This window comes from Heterodontus francisci, chromosome 29 (genome assembly GCF_036365525.1).
Source record: "Heterodontus francisci isolate sHetFra1 chromosome 29, sHetFra1.hap1, whole genome shotgun sequence".
In the NCBI taxonomy this organism is placed as follows: Eukaryota; Metazoa; Chordata; class Chondrichthyes; order Heterodontiformes; family Heterodontidae; genus Heterodontus; species Heterodontus francisci.
This window is the reverse complement of record NC_090399.1, coordinates 40,885,067-40,907,624: the sequence shown is the minus strand read 5'-3', so window position 1 is coordinate 40,907,624 and position 22,558 is coordinate 40,885,067. Positions and strand designations below refer to the sequence as shown.

Below are 22,558 nucleotides of genomic sequence, written 5' to 3'. Positions count from 1 at the left end.
CCAGAAATTCAGAAAAGACAGAAAAGGGGAATCCGATAGGAGATGGGATTGCCAGGAGAAAGAAACTAGGAATGAGGGTGTGAGGTCTTCCCCCCCAAGCTAGAAGAGAAGGTACAGGGAGCAGGACTGACACCTGAAGACCTGTGTGTTCCCATTGCAGTAAAACAGAATACACAAGGTTAGACTGCTGGAAACTCAAAGGGAAGCCCGTCAGCTTAATAGGGATCCACAAAAGCAGTCCTGAGAAGGATACCCCTGTGGGTGGTGTAGCAGAGCAGACTGTGGCCCGAGCTCCCAACATTGACCCCTCTATCAGTACCATCCTGTGCATGGTAGAACTGGACAAAATCCCTGAAAGTTACTGAAGTTTTGTCCACCAGGGAACAGTATCCCCATATCCCCCTATGGAAATGAGCAAGTCCATCTTACTGTTCAGGGATAGCAGGGTCACTCATTCCCTGCTGTTGGAAAAAGACTTGACACTTCTCCCAGAAAGCTCCATGAATGCCAAGGCCCTAATCAATGGGATTGGAGGTGGATACATGTTTATTACCCTCTATTGGGTTCACTTACAATGTGACCTAGTCTCTGGACCAGTTACTGTAGGGATTGTCCCTGAGCTGTCGGTGGCTGGGATGGATTTCCTGCTGTGTAATAATTTGGCTGGCAGTAAGGTGGTAACATCCCCCATAATCCTAGACCAGCCAAGTGAGAAGAGAGAAACAGAGCAGTTACAGGAGGAAGTCCCGGGGATCTTCCCAGACTGTGTACTGAGCCAATCCCAAACCAGGCAGGCAAGTTTAAATAATGAGAAGCCAGGAACTCGGTTAGATGAGCCAGAGATCTGGCTGTCTGAGAGCTTCTTTGGGAACCTGAATGGAGGAGAGGAGGTGCTCAGCCAGGCCTCCTTAGCTAAGACTCAGCAGGCAGACCCTACTGTAAAGAACATAGCGCAGACTGCCTGCTCTGAGGCAGAATCTATCCAGTTCCCAGAATGCTAGTACCTGAGAGATGGGATAGTAATGCCAATGTGGAGATTCCCTGGGAGACTGGTAGAAGAGGAGTGGACAGTGCTTCACCAGATTGTAGTGCCTCCAGAGTACTGTAAGGAAATCTGACAAATTGACCGTGTCCTTCGAATGGCTGGACAAGGGGGGGTGGGCGAGGGGGGCACAAGACCTAGCCCAAATAAGCAGCCATTTTTACTGGCCTCCGCTCCGGTCTGATCTGACCAAATTCTGCAAGACCTGTCACACTTGTTAGTCTGCGGGAAAGCCACAGTCCACAATGAAACCTGCCCCAATCAAACCCATACTGGTGTTTACTGAAGCCTGTAACAGAATCCTGATAGACTGTGTAGGACCCTCACCCAGAACCAGGTCGGGTTATCAGTACCTCCTCATTATAATGGACCTGGTCACCTGATACCCTGAGGCCACCCTCCCCCCCCTCAACAAAATCACAACTAAAGACATGATTGAGGTTCTGATCCAGTTCTTTACCTTGTATGACCTGTCAAGAGAGATCCAATTAGATCAGGGAATTAATTTCATGTTCCGTACGTTCCATGAGGTTGTCCACTGCCGAGGTATAATACAGTTAAAATCCTCAGCCTCCCAACCACAGCCCCAAGGAGTGTTAGAACGGTATCATCAGACCCTCAGAACCATGATCTGAACATACAGCCTTGAATACCCTCATGACTGGGATAAGGGATTAGGATTCTTGCTGTTCACCACGAGAGATTCACCTAATGAATCCACAGGCTTCAGCCCATTCAAATTAATTTATAGACATGAGGTGCGAGGCCCCCTGAAACCATTAAAAGATAAATTTCTGGAGCTACGAGAGGAAGCCTCACTATTAGACACGTGTCCACATTTCGTGAATGGCTCTTTAACACCTGTGCTGTGGCCAAAGAGCATTTAAAAGACTCACAGCAAATCATGAAGAAGCAGGTAAACAGGCAGACTGGTGCAAAATTTAGTGTCCCGTACAGTGTGACTATAAGTATCAATGAGGTAAATTATCTGATTCACACCCCAGACTGGAGATAGAAAACCCAGTTATACCACCTTAAAATGTTAAAAAATATTATAGCTGAGAACCCAGCCAACCAGTCAGTGTTTGTCAGACAGTAGGACTAGAAGAGAACAGCAGTGTCAGCAAGAATGGGATAGACGAGGAAGAGGGACTAGAAAAGTCACAGGCTGAACCCCCGACTGTACGACCAGCAAACACAGAGATTGTGGAGGATTTAAACATCATGATGACCTATTTAACTAACAACCAGAAGGGAGACATAACCAGCCTGCACAGGGAGTTTTAAGAAGTTTCTGGTGACCAACCGGGATGTTGCTCGCTGACAGTTCGTGGTGTGGATGTTGGAATGTGTTTTCAGAAAGTGTGTTCGTATTTCTCTTGCTTTACCGGGAAAGCAATGTAAAAGAATAAGATATTCCATTGTTTCTCATTGTGGCGGAGGTGTGTCATGCCCAGTAAAGGTATGGCCTATTCATACCTTTAAACATGAACTGGATTCCACATGGAACCTTCTGGAACTGAATTTTCTTTTTAATGAACCACAATGGACATAAAAAGGCTACACAAGATGGCTGCCAAGGGTCAGGTGACTTTTGCAATTTCAGCCCAGACTCGGAGTTATCTCCATCCTCTGGAAAATTCCTAATTGAATGACCATGGGTGGAGTGCCTCCCTTTAATGGACATAACAAAGACAAAACCATTTGTGGAATTCACACCTCCGATTGTTTGTGGTCTGACCCAAAACTCAATATCTATGAACTCACTGTCTCTGAGCTCGAAATTTAACAAAGAGAGCTAGAAGAAAACAGTTAAATCATAAGTAGGTGTGAATGGTCACCATCCATCCCCATTGTGTGGAAATGGCTTCAACCTTCAAATCATTCTGGGTGGACAATAGAAACATTGATCAGGTGGTCACCTGACTGAAACTCATCACAAATAATGAATCTTAATATTCCAAGCACCAGGGAGAAACTGGTCATTCTGAAAACAACAGCTGGAGAGACAACAACAGGGGCAGAGCACCTATACCTTAAAACTGGAGGCTGTAATATTCTAAGGTCTCCAAGCCTGTTCCTTTTCAAGTTCACCAGTCCAGAAAACTGACCTCTGAGTGATGAGACTACAAGCAACTAACTTCATCACCTGCTGAAAATCCACCTCATTCAGAAAATCCGGCAATAACTTTGATTTACTACTCCGGCTATCAAATCCACATAACTGCATTTCAGGATTAACAACACCTTTATCACCAGGACCATAACGCATCCCTTTTCCCCAAGATGAGACAAATCACGTGACTTACAAACTATTTCTTTGTTGGCAATTTGTAAAAGTGCTTTATCCTCTTTAATGACTTTCTTTCTCTGGTGTGTGTGTGGTGAGTGAGTGACATTGCGTTAGAGTTTCTGGGTGCACATGTGAATAAAATTAATCTTCTTTATCTGAACCTACAAAAAGCATGCCACTAATTATTCAAGTTGGCCATTCACTGAGCGGTTAAGAAACACAGCCACTTTCTTGTCAAAAACACACTGATTACGAAAGTAAAGGGAAGTAAACTGGGGTTTCAGTTCTCTCTCAATCCTGTCAGTAACAGACATTTAAGTTCGAAAGTGGGGAGATATTTGATAATAAATGAGATGGTAAATGCTCTGGTTTGGATGCATTGCATCCAGACAAACTATAAAACGAAGGGAAGAGATAGACATTATGTTCTGAGACTAGTTAAGTGGAAGAAATGTCATTACACAGAGGATTAAGATGCTGTAACAGTGTTGTCCCTAACTGTCGGTAACTAGTTAACATCTGTTTCTGTTAGAGCACATCAATCGGAGACAGAGCAATATCAATACATTTCACTTTATACAGTTATTACCAAACATCAGCAAACACCACTTTGCAATCAATTACATTTTTAAAACAGAGTAAAAAGTTTGAGGCAATCTCTGAAGAGGGGTTTTTACTGGGCTTCGAACTCACTGTAATACTTGATTGTAGGTAGTCTTGCTTTTGGCTGGGGCAATGGAGAGATCAAATACCTGAAACAATGATTTCAAACTAGAACTGGGTTGTACAATTTCATGCAATACAATTCCACAGTGACAGATCCTCCCAGTAATACATGGTGTCAGGCAAACCCTCCACCTGGCAAGACTGAGGCACACATGATTTTGCCACATGAACATTAAAACTTAAAAATTGCAAGCCCCTGACCGGAGAGACATTTGCATAGTAACAGACAGTGTTGGAACAATGGGGACCCAGTTGTTGCTTCCCCAGTACACAGGAGAAGTGGTCAGACCAGTTTTAGTCACATGACCAACTGGTTCTTGCAGAGGTCTTAATTGAGAGTTTTAAATTTGAGAAAACAGAACTAGAAATCAGAAAGCACTTTTCTCCTGGACTGATAAGACCTCCCTCCTGTCTGCTCTCATCTCGTTCACAGCAGCATCGGAAGCCATTGAAGACATATGAACACTAAGAGAGAAAAGTCTCCTCAGTGAACAAGGTTTAAGAAGAATACAGGGCCCCAACCAAAAGCAAGACGACCTACAATCAAGTATTACAGCGAGCTCGAAGCCCAGTAAAAGCCCCTCTTCAGAGATTGCCTCAAACTTGTTACTTTATTTTTTCTTCTGCTCTTTTCTGTCTCCATGTTTACTTGCATGTATTGTGCGTGCATGCTGGCGTGGGCACGTCGTATATCCACAGGTGTTAACCGTATTAGAGTTTAAGTTTAAGGTTTAATAAATTTCATTTTTCTTCTCCAAATGGAAGAAAGCCTGGATATGCTCATTTCTTTATCTTATAATTGGAAAGCTGTGAACCAGGATTTACAAAACGGGAGCTCAAAACCCAATGTGTTTAAAATTAAACCGTGTTACAATAAGACCAGGTGAAGATAGTAAAAGACCCCTAGACACCTTTCTTACCTGTTTTTCACAGAAATTTGGGTGCTTGTGCCTGGAATTTACCCACAGACAAGCGAGTGAAATTGGAAGTGCGAAGCCAAATTGTTCCCAATCAAAAAGAGCAAGGTTTTAATACAGGCTTTCTTGTTGTTGTGTGTGATTTAATACTAACATATCTGCAACTGAAACTAGCGGCTCTCCAAGCCAGGGTGAAGTAACTTGGGATAAGTTAAATGCACTGTCTATGGAGGAGTTGAGGAAAATGTGGGATCACTGTAGGTGAGCGAGGAAGTCTGAACTTCTAAAGCTAGTGGCCAACCATTTTTCCCTTGAATCTGAAGAAGCAGAAGCAGTGTTAGAAGCAGACCCTGACAGGGTACTGCTACCAAAGTTACAATTGGAACAAAGAAAACTTGAATTGGAGGAAAAAGAGAAAGAGAGACAGGGGATAAAGAGAGAGAGAGGCAGGAGAGGGAGAAGGAGAGAGCCTTCCAAAAGGAACTTGAAGAGAAAGAAAGACAGGAGAGAGAGAGAGAAAGAATATTCCTGAAAGAATCCAAAGAGAGAGAGCTGAGGTAGCTTGAGTTAACTGGGAGGTGACAGAGTAACCCCAGTGAAAGCATGGCCAATATTGAGGAGCGCAATTCAGGGCTGGAAACGAGTTTGCTAAAAGTCACTCAATTAATTCCAAAATTCAATGAGGAAGATGTGGAAGCGTTTTTGTGTCGTTTGAGAAACTGGCAAGGCAGCTAAAATGGCCAGCTGAGACCTGGTGTCTCTCATTGCAAAGCAAACGAACCGGAAAAGCCCATGAGGTTTATTTCTTGTTGCCAGATGAGAGTTCATCAAATTGTGAACTGACCAAAAATTCTATCCTCGGGGCATATGAATTAGTACCCGAAGTCTATCGCCAAATGTTTAGAACCCTCAAAAATCAAGCCCATCAAACTTATCTGGAGTTAGAAAGAAGCAAGCAGCTGGCTTTTGACCAGTGAGTGAGGGCTTTAAAAATACAGCTCAGCTATGAAACTCTCTGAGAAGTAATCCTGTTAGAGGAATTTAAAAACTCTCTCCCTTTTTCAATAAAGACCCATGTGAGAGGAGCAGTGGATTCAGGGAGCCCGGCAAGCGGCCATTCTGGCCGATGAGTTTGCTTTAATTTATAAATCGGTTTCCCAGGGGAGAACCTTTCCTAATCATCCCCACCAATCCGAAAAAGACAAAGGGCAGGAAGGTGATATCTGCCCAGGCAGACCTGGAAGAGAAAGGAAAGCAGGAGACACAGGGAGCTCTCCTCCATCTGAAAAGGAAGGTACTGTGAGCAATAGTGAGAGCCAGAGACCTGTGTGCTTCCATTATAATAAGGCAGGACGTTTAAAAGCTGACTGCTGGAAACTAAAGGGAACACCAGTAGGGTTAATCAAGGCACACCCGCTCAGTGCAGATGGGACCCTGATGGAACACACAGAACAAGCTGTAGCTTTAACTACAATAAGAGTTCAACCCAGGAAGCTTACTACGGCCAGTGCAGGAAAAGTTAATAGGATTCCTGAAGGTTATCAGCATTTTGTATTTGAAGGGAAAGTAACCCCATATCCCTCGAGTGGGGCAAGCAATCCCATAGTAATTCTCAGGGACACAGGGACCACTAGATCCCTTTTACTGGAAAAGGCCTGAACTTTCCCCCAGAGAGTGCAGTGACACCAAAATGGTGGTGAAAGGTATTGGAGGGCAGTGTATGCCTGTACCTGTATACCAGGTGCACCTGGAGTGCGACCTAGTTTCGGGACCAGTGACCATAGAGATTGTCCCTAGTTTGTCTGTGGATGGGGTTGACCTGCTCCTAGGTCATGATCTGGTGGGGGTGAAGGTGGTAGACCCCCAGTAGTGAAAGAAAGACGGCAGCAGGTCAGAGAGATAGGGCAATGGCAGTCTCGGTGCCCTGCAGTCTCCTTGAATGTGTAGTGGATCTGGCCATGATCAAAACAGCTCCCCCAGAGGAGAATGCATTGGCACTGCAGGCAGATAACCATGAAGTCTGCCTGTCCAAGACTTTCTTTGGAAAGTTAAGAGAACCAGGGAATTAATTAAATGGATTTTCCCTAGGTGAGGCTCAGCGAGTCAACACGATATTGCGAGAGTTAGCACAGGCTGCCCAGTCTGAAAGTGAAGCAGAGGGAGTCCCTGGTTACTACTATTTAAAGAATGTGGTACTGATGAGGTAATGGAGTTCACCTCACAGACCTGAGGGCAAGGAGTGGACAGTAGTTCACCAGTTAGTGGTGCCACAGAGATACTGGGAAGAAATATTCAGAATGGTCCCTGAGAATACAATAGCTGTACATGCCGGTAGATGAAAGACCAAAGCCCACATAAGACAGCAGTTTGACTGGCCAAAACTCCACAAAAGTGTGGTGGAATACTGCAGGAGTTGCTACATGTGCCACGTTGAGGGGAAATGCCAACCTGCAGTGAAACCTGCACCGCGAAGTCCTGTACCGGTGTTAGGAGGACCTTCCAGCAGAGGGTTGCTGAACGGTAAGGGACTCCCGCAGAGAACAAAGGGGACAGGTAGGCACATGGCTGGCGAAGGTTTAGAAAGAGAAGGGGAAAAAGTTATCACGAGGGCACATTAGAGGAAGTCCGGGAAGCATCCCGGATGAAAACCCGTACTGTCTGGTCAACCAACCCTGAAAAATGTGAAAAGTTAGACACCACATCCTCCTATGTAAATGCAGACTCTAGAAGCACCCCACCAGAGTTGCTGACAGCATTTTCAGGAACTTGTAGAGACAAAGAGAGACCTCGAGGGAGCAGAGAAACCATGAGGGGGATGCCTCACCTCGTCAAAGTGCCACAGGATAGTGCAGCCAAGTTTGCACAAATACCTAAAGGTCGAAGTTTGCTAGAGAACAATGGGGAGAGTAACAAAGACTCCTCCCCCAGAGTCAGAGGAAAAGGGAACCACCCATCTCCTCAATTCAGAAGTCTTTGCACGTCTCAGAGGGTTCAGGACTGACCCACCCACGACCATCTCTCCTGAGGAAAAATAGGGGGAAATTAAACAGCCCTGGCACCCAGAATAGACCATTTTTAAAAGGCTTTATGATTGGTGAATGAATGGAAATGAATGAGATAAATGCATGTTTTTTCTTTCTGTATCTTATATTTCTCACAAACGCTGTAATGAAATGCACCCATTTTCCTCAAATTGCATTTCATTTCCCTGGGTCTGGAGGTGTCAGGCAAACCCTCCACCTGCCAAGACTGAGGCACATATTATTTCGCCACATGAACATTAAAACTTAAAAATTGCAAGCCCCTGACTGGAAATATATTTGCATAGGAACAGACAGTGTTGGAACAATGGGGACCCAGTTGTTACTTCCCCACTACACAGGAGACGTTGTCAGACCAGTTTTAGTCACATGACTAACTGGTTCTTGTAGAGGTTTGAATTGAGAGTTTTAAATTTGAGAAAACAGTACTTGAAATCAGAAAGCACTTTTCTCCTGGACTGATAAGACCTCCCTCCTGTCGGCTCTCATCGCGCTCACAGGAGCATCGGAAGCCATTGAAGACATATGAACAGTAAGAGAGAAAAGTCTCCTCAGTGACCAAGGTTTAAGAAGAATACTGGGCCCCAACCAAAAGCAAGACGACCGACAATCAAGCATTCCAGTGAGCTCGAGGCCCAGTAAAAACCCCTCTTCAGAGATTGTTTCAAACTTTTTACTTTATTGTTTCTTTTGCTCTTTTCTGTCTCCATATGAGCAGGTGAAGTTAGTAACAGACCCCCAAACACCATTCTCGCCTGGTCGTAACAATGGTCGCTGGGATCAGGTGTTCCACTGCAGTTAGTGACCCACACTCAGTACAATTCTACAGTGACAGATACTCCCAGTTATACGTGGTCACTCGGATCAGGTGTTTCACTTCGGTTAGTGACACACAGTCAATTTGATTTTACACTGACTGATGCTCCCACTAATACTTTCACTCAGAGAGTTGCCTTCACTGAGGTCTAATTCAGCATTACACAATATTCCACTAAATGAAATAACTTGATAATTCAGAGAGCCTGTCAGTTACAAACAGAGGTTTAGTATCAGCTGAGACAATGGAATAAAACTGCAGAGATAATTCAGGATATTTGATGTATGGAAATGATATCACTGATTGGGTGTCTGTATAGCGATGACCACTAGATCAGCATTTAACATTATCAGTCACAGAGTAAAACGAGAGACCAGCTCACACACAGATTTACACAACTTCAAAGGTTATAGTCACTTACCAGGAACACCAATGACAGCAAGGATAGGGTAATATATTTTCAAGACACTGTTGATTGGAAGATGCATTTTCTGTGTGAAGTGATGTGTCCCTTTGTGCTGCAGACAATCTCTCTATATTAAACTCTGAGGTGACACATTTCCAGAGCCTGTAATTTATACCCTGTGTGATCTCCCCGGGGATATTGAGGTTGCCACATTTAAAAAAAAATTGAACAAACAGAGTACAACATTGAGTTCAGTCCGTTTGTGATCAAATATATTTATTTCTGAGGTTGAATTGATTAAATAATGAAAATTGGAAGCTGTATTCTCCCAGCAATGAGGTTGTTCTTTCGAACACCATCAGTCCCATCTCTAGATCTCATGTTGTTTCAGTGATGTCCTTCACTCGACTGTGGTTCGGGTGGTGAAGAGCAGATTGTGGCCATCGTCCATCTGGGCCTTGAGCTGCAGGCTCTCATTGTAAAGCACAGAGAACTGGGACTGCAGTCTTCAGTCCTTCACCATCTCACTGGCAAGAGCCTTCAGCTGTTCCTGGGGAGGGGAGAGTGGGGAGGAGACACAGGACAAGTCCAGGGTTAACCAGAGAGAGAGATTCACTGACCCACACCATGTCTGATTAATCAGAGTAAATAGAGGAACAGTAGGAGGCCATTCAGCCCTTTTGAGCCTGTTATACAGGAACAGGAGGAGGCTATTCAGCCCCTCGAGTCTGTTAAACAGGAACAGGAGGAGGCTTTTCAGCCCCTCAAGCATGTTCTAAGTTTTGTTGGAAGTTGTGGGTGTGCCTATAGGTAATTGGGGAATAGATGAGAGTTTTAAACTGACAGAGGGTCTGTCAGCTGGGAGTTTGGGCCATGGAATCTTTTCCCTCCATCTGAGAGAGTAAGTGTCTCATACAAATAACGGCACCTCCGACAGTACAGCACTCCCTCAGCACTGCCCCTCCAACAACACAGCAATCCCTCATTACTGCCCCACTGACAGCGCAGCACTCCCTCAGTACTGACACTCCGACAGTGCAGCACTCCCTCAGTACTGACCCTCTGACAGTGCAGCACTCCCTCAGTACTGACCCTCTGACAGTGCAGCACTCCCTGAGTACTGTTCCTCTGTCAGTAAATTTGAAACCAAGGAGTTTGGACACAATGCTCTGGAGGTGGCAGGACAGATCGAGAGGGCTGATTAGAAATGTGTACTGGATTCTGGGATTTAAGAATTGAGGTGAATCCTACAAAAAGCATGGAAATTACACGAAACCTTAATAAAACACTGGTTGGACCCCAACTGGAGCATTGTGTCCAATTGTGGGCTCCACACTTTAGGAAGGATGTCAGGGCCTTGGAGAGGGCGCAGAGGAGATTTACTAGAATGGGACCAGGGATGAGGGAGTTCAGTTAATGTGGAGAGACTGGAGAAGCTGGGATTGTTCTCCTCAGAGCAGAGAAGGTTAAGAGAGGGTGGAAGTTTTGATTGAAATGTTCAAAATCATGAGGGGTTTTGATGGAGTGAATAAGAAGAAACTGTTACTTCAGAAGGCTCGGTAACCAGAGAGACACAGATTGAAGATATTCGGTAAAAGAACCAGAGGAGGAGATGAGGAGAAATGTTTTTACACAGTGGGTTGTTGTGATCTGGTACGCGCTGCCTGAAAGGACGATGGAAGCAGATTCAATCAAAACATTCAAAAGGGAATTGGATAAATATTTGAAAGGGATGAATTTACAGGGCGAGGGGGGGTGGGGGGAGTTGGTGCGGGGAAAGAGAAGCAGGAGTGTGAGACTAACTGGATAGCTCTTTCAAAGAGACAGCACAGGCTCGCAGGGCGGAATGGCCTCCTGTGCTGTATGATTGTGTGTTCGGGTGTATTATTCAGAGTGAGAGAGAGCTCGGGGTGCAGAGTGACAAACCTAGGGCAGTGACTGGGGGAGGACTCACTTCCCAGTGACACACTAGAAGGATCCGTTGAGATCGGCAGAGGTGGGGGATTAAAGTGAGGGTTTCCCAATGTGAATACCTTCAGAATCACCGAACCCACACGCCCACTGGACAAACTGTGAAACCCCTCACTCCGTGCACGGTCTCACAGTCCCACAGCACCCGCCATGAGGAATAACTTCCTTGTGTTGATGGTCACAGTCCCACCGTACAGATTATTATCCACAGTAAACCTTGTAACCTTTCAATATCACCTGGGGCAGAACATAGAGAGAGAGAGAGACAGAGAGAGAGTCACAATAACAGCGTGCTGTGCCTCTCCTGGGAGTGTTTGATGGGGTGAGTTAGTGTGAGCTTTACTCTGTATCTATGTTATTTTTTATTAAAATCTACAAATTCGTAAAACAAAACTCCAAGTAAAATGCAATTTTCAGCATCTATGATGCACTGCAGCTCCCACAGTGTCCACTGGTAACGGAAGGCCTCAAGCGAATCGCCGGACACAGCATGCTCCTTCTCCAAGGACACCCAGACATGAATGTAAACTCAGAAGAGGGGCAGGAAATCAGGGTGGATGGACCCCCCGATGGTCCGCAGCCTGGACTTCTGAACTGTCACCTTGGCCAGGCCCAGGAGCAGACCGACAAGGAGATCCTCCTCCCAGCTCAGTCCCTCTGAACCAGCTGCTCAAAGATCAGGAGTGTGGGGCTGAAGTGCAACCAAAACTTGAGAAGCAGCCCGCTTAAATACTTGAAAAGGAGCTGCAACCTCACAGACTCCATATATACCTGGAGCACGGACTTGTCCAGGCTGCAGAAATTACAGGCGGCCTGGGAGTCAGTGAACCTACCTGCCCTGTGCAGCACCCTCCACCCCAGTTCCCTGATGGAAAGGGGGAGGACCCCCACATAGAGAGACCACCTCTGGGGTTACCCTTGCTGTCAGATGGCAACAGGGACCACCACAGCGTGTCAGGGTGGCAGACGAGGGCGACAAAGTGGAGCATGTGTACGAGCAGCCCGTACAGGAAACCCCTCCGCATCGTGTGGAATGGCATGGAGGGCATTTCCGAGAGGCGGGTCTGGGGTTGGGTTCGATGAGCAGCTCTAGCCGAATGGGGGTCAACTCGGCCAGGAGCATTCTCGAACCCCCTCGACATCCGCAGTGAGGGACATCCCGGAAGCTTCGGCTACTCCTCCACCTGTAGGTCCGTCCCCAGAGCCGGCCGCGCAGATAGCCAGGGTGCTCTCCTCCGCTGGCAGGAGAGCGCCATGACTGGAGACTACCATGTTCCAGACTCTGAATAGATCCCGGTAAAAGACAGGCAACTCCCTCACAGAGACATGGCTCACATTCGCTGCTGGGAGCCGAATGTCATATTGAGGGCAGTGCCCCTGTCGTGAAAAAGTAGGTTGCCAGCACACACTATCTGGGAGGATGCTCAATTTACAAGTATCTCTGCAGGATCTGAGGGCGGAGGGTCTCCGACCGGGTGCGGATGCACACCAGCGACTGGCCCCCCCTCCTCAATCGGGAGACTCAGGACCATGGCAGAGATCCAGTGTTTCCTCTTGCCCGAGAAGAAATCGATGAGCTTTTTCTGGATCTTGCTGGCAAATGTAGGAGGCGGGATCAAAATGACCAACTAGTACCACAGCATCAAGGCCGCCAGTTGGTTTCTGACCAGCGCTCGGCCCCTGTAGGAAAGCACTTGGAGCAGTTCTATCCAGCACCCCAGCTGAGTGGTGACTTTCACCTCCAACACCTGCCAGTTTGCCGGCCAGGCTTCCTCAGCGGAGCTAGGGTGGACTCCCAGATAGAGGAGGTGTGTGGTGCTCCACACAAAAGGTGTTAACTCCTCCAGCAGGGAGCCCACCCGTCACTGACCCACCAGGAGTCCGGAACATTTCTCTCTATTGATCCTCGCGGAGGACGCGGCAGAAAAATTCTGCTGGCTCTCGCGCATCCTCCGCAAGTCAACGGGATCTCTGACTGTGAGGAGCACTTCATTGGCGTAAGCCAAGAGGATGATCCACATGCCCAGGTCTCACAGAGACAAACCAAGCAACCTCCTGCAAAGGAGGCACAGGAATGGCTCCACACAGATGGTATATAATTGGCCGGACATGGGGCATCCCTGACGTACTCCTCTCCCAAAGCAAAGGGGCACCATAAAGAACCCATTTACTTTAACCAGACACTCTGCAGCTGTGGATAAAAGTCGGACCTGGGCCACAAAATGCAGCCTGAGTCCAAACGTGTACATAGTCCCAAAAAGGTGTTCGTGATCCACCCTGTTGAACGTTTCTCCTGATCGAGGAAGAGAAAGGCGATTGAGACCAGTCCTCTAGGAAAGATGGATCAGGTCCCAGACCAGGTGGACCTTGTCCTGGATGGAGCCGCCCGGACCCCTGTAGGACTGTCAGGGTGGATCGGAGTGGGCCAGCATGGAGCCCAGGCAGGTAAACATAGCCCAGGCAAAGATCTTATAACCCGTGCTGAGAAGGGAGACCGGACACCAGTTTTTAAGCAAGCGGAGATCTCCCTTCTTCGGCAGCAGGACGATGATCATGCTGCCCCACGAGAGAGGCATCTCCTCAGTCGCCAAGCTTTCCCGCAGGACCCGTATGTAATCGCCCTGCCCGGACGTCGCAGAACGCCCTGATGATCTCCAGGGTCAGTCCGTCCAGCCCCAGGGTTTTGCCCCTTGACAGCTTGCGGAGGGCGCTGGTCAGATCCACCAATGTAAGCAGAGCTACCAGTCAGTCAGTGCCTTCTGGGCTGTCCTTTGGGAGGTCTTCACACAAAACACTGCATGCGTCCTTGTTGGACGAATCCGGAGAGAACAACGTAACAGGGACAGACCAAAGAGCCCATTCCCTCCGGATCTATGATGGAGGATCCGTCATTGGCCAGCAGCTCAACGAGCTGCTTACGGACCGCCCGCCATTTCACCAGCGAGTAGAAGAAGGATGAGGCAGGATCTTCCAGGATCTGAATCCGTGACCTCATTTATGCGACGCGGGACCCCACGAGCTGCAGGTCCCTCAACGCGCCCTTCTCATCTTTGTACGCCTGCCACAGGGCCGGGTCCATGACGGCCTGACCGAGATGGGACTCCAGGTCGAGCACCTCCCTTTCCAGGCGCTTGATCTCAGCCTCCCGCCTCTTGGTCGACCCTTTCACATACTCCTGAGAGAAGACACGGATGTGAGTCTTGCCCACATCCCATCATCGGCTCAAGGAGGGAAAGCCCCCCTGCTTCCTTCTCCAGTCAACCCAGAATCGATGGAACGAGTCCCTGAATAGTTCACCCTCCAGCAGCCAGTTGTTAAAGTGCCAGTACGCGGATCCTGCCCTGGTACAGAGCGGAGTGAAAGCTGCGTGAAACCAGGTGGTGGTCTGAGCATGGCACCAGCCACATGGAGGCTGGCAAGACACAGGGGATGTTCGCCAGTGAAAAGTAGAGGCGGTCGATTCGGGACCCTCCTCCTCCAGACCTCCAGGTGAAAGCGCTCGAGTCGGGATGGAGATTCCACCAGTAGTCTACCAAGTCAGGGGAGCTGATCAGTTCCCCCAACTTCTCCACCGATGCTTGGCCATGCTGGGCACCAGAGTGACCCCTCACCTTGACGGTACAGTTCAAATCTGCCCCCGAGGATGATGCACTCGCTGCTATCAATAGAGCTCAAGAGAGCAGAAACTTCTTTAAAGAAGTGCGCTTGCAACGTGCCGGGCCTGAGCGCGTAAATATTCACAAAGTGGAGCAACACTTCACCCAGGCGACCATCAAGGTGGAGCAAGTGGTCCGGCACAAGCTCCTTGACCCTCAAGATTTCCGGGTGAAATGTTGGGGCCACCAAGATAGCCACCCCACTAGAAATAGGGGTTAAATGACTCATGTAGACCCCACCCTGCCACTCCAGGAGACAAGTGGCTTTGGTTCCCGGAACAGTGTGTGTTTCCTGCAGAAAGCTCACTGCATACCTTCCTTTCCTGAGGAATGAGAGATTGTGAAATCTGCGGAGAGACCCCCTGCTGCTGTTGATGTTGAGCTGGCTATGGTTATCTTCATGTCAAAAGTACTTTGATCCCGTAACCATCACCTCACTGTGCATCTCGCCTTCCACTCCCCCAGCAACCTATTGAGGAATGCATTGAAATGGGTTATCATGGCCTCCAGAACCACCCGAGGTGACGTCGGCAACCCGTAAGTTGGGCAGCTCTTTCAAACATCTCTGACCCCCGTACGGGCATGGCACACACGCCATCCAAGGTCCAGAAGATGCGAAAGCCCACTCCCAGAACTTCACATCAAAGTGGCCCTCCAATACCTCCTCCCAATGCATAAAGAGCTGGCAGCGGAAGGAGTATACATTCCAGAGACCATTCTCCTGAAGACCGAGCAGGTCTGGGGTGAACCCTCTCTTTACCTCACCAGGATGGTGCAGATGTGAAGAGGAGGAGCTCACCAGGAATGAAGGTCAGGAAATTCAACAGAGTGACCTGCTGCGCAGTGGCCTCCGGGGGGTCCACTGGCAGAAAGGCCCTACCCACGGTGAGCCCCTTGCTCAGGGCCAAGGACACCACCCGCTCGGTCTTCAGGAAAAATACAGCCTTCCCATACATTTTAGAGGCAGCAACTATGGCTGAGGGGCTGACAACCTCGACCATTGTTTTTACACATGTCTCTATTGACTTATTCAGGTGGATGTGTCTCTTGACCCCATGCTTTGATGTTATTAGTTCAAATGGTGACGGCGCAACAGGTGCGGCTGCTGTAGCTAAAGCAGCCACAGCAGCCACAGGAACATACATGTGAGAAGGCCCCGCCATCGGTGATGAAGGGCTGGCCATGGGTTCGAAGAGCAATGCCCACCCCTCACAAACAAAGGAAATGACAGTTTTGTTTAAACTTTGATCTATATGATGGGGTGGCAGCAGAGAAGGATAGGGGTGGAAAGGTAAAGGAAGAGAGGATAGATGGCTGAGTGGTGGAATGGAGTGAAAGGCTGCAAGGATGTTGATCTAAATAGTGATTGGAACATCTGACTGCAGAGTCCAGAGTCCAGTCTTCCAATCAGGACTGGGTTCTTTACCTGGGTTGGCTGACATTACAGTTAGTTGTCATAATAGATTGCAAAATTATGAGAGGCATAGATAGGGTAGATAGCCAGGGTCTGTTTCCCATGGTAGGGGTGACTAAAACTAGAGGGCATAGATTTAAGGTGAGAGGGAGGGGGTTTAATGGGGATCAAAGGGGTAAATTTTTCACACAAAGAATAGTGGGTATCTGGAATGAGTTGCCAGAGGAGGTGGTGGAGGCATCTGGACAGGTACTTGAATGAGCAAGGCAGAGAGGGATCTGGAATTAATGCAGGCAGGTGGGATTAGTATAGATAGGCATTATGGTCGGCATGGACGCGGTGGGCCGAAGGGCCTGTTTCTATGCTGTAGCACTATATGACTATATGAGGGGAATAAAATAACAGTTAATTCTTTAATTGGCCATAAGAACCAATACACAGGGCAATACACTTACAGTTATATGTTTAACTGGCCTTGATAACCAATGTAAAGGGGAATAAAGTTATATGCAATTGTTTAATTGGACATAAGAACCAATGCACAGGGGATGAAGGTTACAGTTCAATTAAGCTTGCTAACCTGTACACAGGGAATAGAATTACAGTTAATTGTTTGTTTAAACATAAGAGCCAATACGCAATAAAGTTACTTAATTGTTAGATAGCAATTGTTAACAAAAACACATGTAAATTTACAACAAATTATTCATTGCTCCTGATAACTAATACACAGGAATTAAAATTACAGTTAATTGTTTTATTAGGTTTGATGACAATTGCACACGAGAATAAGGTTACCTTTAGTTGTTAAACTGAGCTTGATAATTAATGCACAAGGGATACATTTACAATTAGTTGTTCATTGTACTCGATAACTAATACACAAGGAATATGGTTATTGTAAATTGTTATATTGGGCTTGATAACAACATGCAGGGGAATAGGGATCCAGTTAATTCTAAAATTGAACTTGATAACTAAGGCACAGGAGGATAAATTTGTAGATATTTTAAAATTTGACCTGATAAGCCATATGCTGCAGATTAAATTTACAGTGAATTGTTTAATTGCATATAAGAACACTAGGTAATAAAGTTAGTTAATTTTTTAATTGAACATAACGAGTGCATTTGATGTCCAATGTTTAAATTGGATATGATAATCAGTAAACAGGTAAAATCATTGCAGTAAATGATAAAAATGGGCATATAAATCAACAAAAAAGGAAGGAAATTAGTATTCGTACAATTTGATATGATAAACAATATACAGTGCATAAAGTTACACTTAATTGCTATCCTGGGCATGATAATAATAAGTTGAAGGCAGCATGCTTTAGAAATGACAGTCCACCCACAGGGACCACCCGTCACAGAGCCACTGCAATATTTAGCGCGGCGACTCATTATAATTTATGCAACGCTCCGCCCCCCCCCTCCCCCCACCCCCGCAAATGACTCTGAGGGGAAAGATTTCCGGTGTCGGTATCAGCTCCGGTCAGGTGTGCATCAGGTGCTGGGGCCCTATTTAAAGGGCAGCCAGCACAGTATTAATGTTTCAAAGCCATTACATGGAAGTTTCAGAGGGAAGGCACTGAAGTTTTGTGCTCCAGAAGATTCTGCTAATTTTTTTGATAACCCGAAATGCAGAAGATGTCACAGGGGCACTCCAGGGTGGCCCCACGGTTCAGTGATTGCTCCCTGCCCTGTCTCCACCAGGCTATGTGAGCAAGTCAGGAGGTCCTTTTCCCCAGCGATGGTAAGAAGATGCCCTCACACCTGAACAAGGCAGCAGGGCTGGAGGTGGCAGAGGAGATCAGTAGCTGTGCGGCCATCCGGCATTGCTGGGTTCAATGTCAAAAGAGGATGAACGATCTTCTCCACTCCGCAATAGTAATTTCCTTCCTTTTTTGTTGATTTTTATGCCCATTTTTATAATTTACTGCAATGGCTTTACCTGTTTACTTATTATCATATCCAATTTAAACATTGGACATCAATTAAAAAATGAACTAACTTGATTAACTAGTGTTCTTATTGTACGCAATTGAACAATTCACTTTATATCAGGGCACCACTGAACTGGGCATGCCCACACAGAGTGGTACATGTGTGGCACTGCCATGCCAAAGGCATGGCCATTGATCAGGGAGGAATGACATGACATGAATCGATGAATGTATGAAAGTACTCACCTTTGTCTGCTGCTCCGAGCATGGCAGCGACATGAATGACGCACTCAGTAGTTCAGACCGAGCATCCCCCACCTTTGTGCCCGACAGCCCTCTTGTTACATGTGTCGTGTTGTTGCTTAATCTCTGCCTCCTTGCTCCTCCAGGCTAAGAGGGCCCACAATGTAAGGGAGACGAGCCGCACCGGTGGAGGAGTGCCAGATATCAGAAGACTCACCAACGCTGAGGAGGAGGCCCTGGAGAAAACCTCGATCCATGTAGACTGCTCACTCGGTGATGTACAGCTCGGGGTCCTGGGGTCCTATCAAACAGACATTTGATATTCACAATGATCACTGTGGAGATGTTATTGTTTGAGACAATGCTGTCATAATCGTGACATGTGCAACATCAAGACTGACAGTGTGTTCTTCTCATTGTATCTTCCAGGTCAATGCTCTGAATCGACCCTGGCAGCCCACGATACCTCATCCACTTCATAGGAAGAGACTTCCTCTGAGAAAGCAGCATCCTATGACTCTCCTGCATCTTCCACCAGCACAGATACTGTCACCTCAGTGGGAGTCTGGTCACCCTTAGAGTCTGGGTCACAAGCTTGTGAGAGCACTGCTCACAGTGGTACTGCTGGGACTAAGAGCTGCCAGCCCGCTGATTGGCTGGAGCCCCACTGAGGCGGGACCTCCTCCCTCAAGTGGGTTGAAGTCCCTCCTCGGGGCAATTAAAGCCCGGGGACCTGTAAAATGTGGGTCGGACCCCTGGGCTACACAGAAGCGGGTTCGCCACAGACAATTACGTCGGTGGTGAAGTCTTGTCTGCCTGCGGTAAAATCCAGCCCACTGGTTACGAGTGTTTCAGTTAATTATAAAATGAACAGGGGAAAAATTTACATTTATTTAAATTTGATATTTAAAATGTATCTGGACATGCACCTGAAGTGCTGTAACCTGCAAGGCTATGGACCAGGTTCTGGAAGGTGTAATTAGATTGTGTGGTTAGTTTTTTTGGCCAGTGTAGACACAATGGGCTGAATGCCCTCCTTCTGTGCTGCAATTGTTGTATGGTTCTATGGTTCTCTATGATAAATTGTACGCTGGTGCAGAAAATTACAATTAATTGATGCATTGCATTATGATAAACATGGTGTTGGGGTGTAAAGTAATAATTAATTCTTCAATTGTACACAATGGGCTGGATCTTAAAGAGCCCTTGACATTGGGATCCATGGTATGATGGGTGGAGAGCGCAGATGGGGTGGGCTGAAGATGATCAGTTCGATATAACCGACATCAACCAAGCCTCGTGGCAGCCCCCATGTCTCAGCGATCGGACTGCAATTTAAATGTTTAAATAAATTAAAATAAGTGGATTAATTACTCTCATGACGCCTACTGATGTCCCGCCTCGATCTTCAGCCCAGCAGCCAGCGCTCCAGCGTCTGGGGAAACACAGCAGAACACTGTGGAGAAGGTGGGAAGTAAGTTTCTCAGTGCGGGAGAATGCAACAGGGAAAAGCTAGCGTCTAGGGAAAGGTAAGTGTTTTGCGGGGTGGGGGGGGGCAAGGGACAAATAATTAATTATTAATGGGGAATGGGAGAGGGGAAAATAGATGTATTTATTTATTCCAATTCCATTTCCCCTTAAATATTTAAATTTCTCAGTAGAGCTGACAGCCCTCTAAAATGGTGTAAGTGTCTGTGTACAGGGCAGCTGACAGCATTGCTGGGGATGGACAGCCCAGCCCCACCATGTGATCGAGGTGGGGCTGACCACCCTGGCTATTTAAATGAGCTTGGAATCACAGCGGCTTTTTGGCATGTGGCCCATCTTCCATTTTTTTTGCCCGCCACCAAACTCAGCAGTGGGCAAATATAATTCAGCCCAAAGTGTCTTACGAAATACATTAATGGTTAAATTGATTGTGCTAATGAGTGTACATGGGTACTTTGCTACAGTTATTCCTTAAATTGAGCTTGATAACCAATATGCAGGGTAATAAAGTTCCAGATGTCATTATGTTAGGCTTGATAATCAATACACATGTATATAGTTACAGTTGATTTTTATATTAGGTTTGATGACAATATGTAGGGGAATACATTTACATTTCATTGTTAAATGGAGATTGATAACTAATACACAGGAGATAAATTTACAATTAATTGTTCATTGTGCCTGAAAACAAAAGCACAAGGGATATAGTTGCAGTTAATTATTTAATTGAGCTTGCTAACCATAGACCGAGGAATATGGATATTGTTAATTGTTAAATTGGACTTGATAACCATATACAGGTACATAAAGTTACAATTAATTGTTATATTGAACATTATAACAATATATAGGGGAATAAGGTTAGAATTAATTGCATAACTTTACAGTTAATAGTCATATTCTAATGTAGTAAATTGTTTAATTGGATATAACAGGACACTAGATAATAGCATTAGTTATTTTTTTAATTGGTCATAGTGAGTACATGTGATGCCTAATAGTTAAATTGGATACAATAATTAGTACCCAGGTAAAAACATTACAGTAAATTATAAAAATGGGCATAAAAATCAACAAAAAAGGGAAAGAAGTTAATATTAGTTAAATGTATTGCAATTTATTACAATTAATTCTTATATTGTGGAATAAGGCAACAATAAATTGTTTAATTGGATATGATAACCAATACACAAGAGAATAGAGATGCAGTCAGTAATAAAATTGGACATGATAACTAGTACACAAGATAGAAAGTTACAGCTAATTGTTATATTGAGCTTGTTACAATACACATGGTGAACATTATTTCTTAATTGTATCCTAATCAACAATACACTGGAGAATACAGTTACAGTTATTGTTTAATTGGCCATGATAACCAATGCACAACTAAATAAAGGTGCAGTTAATTGTTAACCTGGAACTTATATTTAATATGCAGAATATCAAGTTACAGTTAATCATTTATCGTGCTTGATAACAAATGCACAGGGAATATAGTTACAGTTAATTGTTACATTGGGCTTGACAGCCAACACAATTTGAAATAAAGTTATAGGGAGGGTTTAATTGGATGCAATAGTGAATACAAAGCATAATAAAGTTACTGTTAATTGTTAATTTTGACCAGATAAACAGTGGGATGGGGAATAAAGTTACAGCTAATTGTTAATTGGATATGGCAAATACACTGCCTAATCAAATTACTTAATTGGCATTGATAGCTGATGCTTAGTGGAATAGAGTTACAGCTAGTTGTTAAATTAAGCTTTTTAACTCATGCACAGGGAATTAATGTTGCAGCTAATTCTTATTTTGAGCTTGATAACCGATACACCATGGAATGAAGTTACAGTTATTGCTAAATTGTGTTTGCTATCTCATTCACATGGAATAAGGTTACAGCTAATTGCTAAATAAGGCTTGGTGATCAAAACACAATGGAATAAAGTTACAGTTAATTGTTAGATTTAAATTGCAGTCCGATCGTTGAGAAATAAAATTACAGTTATTTGTTCAATTGAGATATTAACCAATAAATGCACAAGGGATACATTTAAAATATGTTGTTTATTGTGCTTGATAACAAATCCACAAGGGATATGGTTATAGTTAAATATTATATTGGGTTTGATAACAACAAGCAGCGGAATAAAATTAACAGTTAATTGTTAAATTGGCCTTGATAACTCATGCACAGGAGTATAAAGTGACAGATTTTTAAAATTTGACTTGATAAGGTATATGCCACATAATAAATTTAGTAAATTGTTAAATTGCATATAACAAGAACACTAGATAATAAAATTAGTTAATGTTTTAATTGGTCATAATGAGTTCATGTTGTGCCTAATGGTGAAACTGGATACGATTATTAGTACTCAGGTAAAATCACTACAGTAAATTATAATAAAGGGCATATGAAGCAACACAGAGGGAAATAAGTTGCTATTAGTTAAATTTGATATGATAAATAATATAGTGGTGCATAAAGTTACAATTAATTGTTATATTCGGGAATAAGGTTACAATAAATTGATTAATTGGATATGATAACCAATGCACAAGGGAATAGAGATGGAGTCAGTAGTAA

At 45.3% G+C, this 22,558-nt stretch overlaps 1 pseudogene; it reads left to right on the top strand.

Annotated features, from left to right (window-relative positions):
- The window catches only part of LOC137346018 (netrin-G1-like), a 49,321-nt pseudogene extending 30,382 nt beyond the window's left edge, over positions 1-18,939 (top strand).
- The last annotated feature ends 3,619 nt before the right edge of the window (positions 18,940-22,558 follow it).